Below are 906 nucleotides of genomic sequence, written 5' to 3'. Positions count from 1 at the left end.
TTTTTTTTTTTTTTTTTTTTTTTTTTGAGACAGAGTCTTACTTAATTGCCCTCAGTAGAGTGTCGTGGCATTCTAGCTCACAGTAACCTCAAACTCATGGGCTCAAGTGGTCCTCTTTCCTCAGTCTCCCCAGTACCTGGGACTATGGTGCCTGCCACAATGTCTGACTATTTTTAGAGATGGGGGTCTCACTTTCGCTCAAGCTGGTCTCAAACTCCTGAGCTCAAGCAATCCAGAATGCTGGGATTGGAGACATGAGCCACTATGCACAGCTTATTTGATATTTTCTAATCTGAACCTATGCACAACTGATTAATTAATATTAATGTGTACTAATGTGTTATTTCTCCTTTTTGTTGTTTTTTGTTATTGTTGTTTGTTTTTGAGACAGGGTCTCTTTCACTTTGGGTAGAGTGGTAGAATTTGTCATCACAGCTCACTGCAACCTCAAACTCCTGGGCTAAAGCACTTCTCCTGCCTCAGCCTCCCAAGTAGTTGGGGCTACAGGTGCATGCGACCATGCCTGGCTCATGTTTTCTGTTTTTTTGTAGAGACAGGGTCTTGCTCTTGCTCAGGTTGGTCTTGAATTCCTGACTTCAAGTGATTTTCCCATTTCGACCTCCCGGAGTGTTAGGATTGTAGGTGTGACTGACTGCATCTGGCCTTAAAATGTTATTTCTAATCTTTCTTAAACAGAAAAGAATCATGCACTTTTAAAAAATTATTTTTTAAAAAGCCATAATAAAAGAAAGCTGAGTACTAATAAAGACATAGCAAGCATGTGTTTTATTTAAGCTATATAACTCGATTTTCATTTATCAGTACATTCACACAGCATGTTATAGTAATAATAAATATGAGGTATGACTAAAGTTTTTATTGAACAGAATATAGGCAGGTTTGTTG

Source organism: Otolemur garnettii, unplaced genomic scaffold (genome assembly GCF_000181295.1).
Source record: "Otolemur garnettii isolate 467f Iridium unplaced genomic scaffold, OtoGar3 scaffold00001, whole genome shotgun sequence".
NCBI lineage: Eukaryota > Metazoa > Chordata > Mammalia > Primates > Galagidae > Otolemur > Otolemur garnettii.
Note: the sequence above shows the minus strand (reverse complement) of the source record.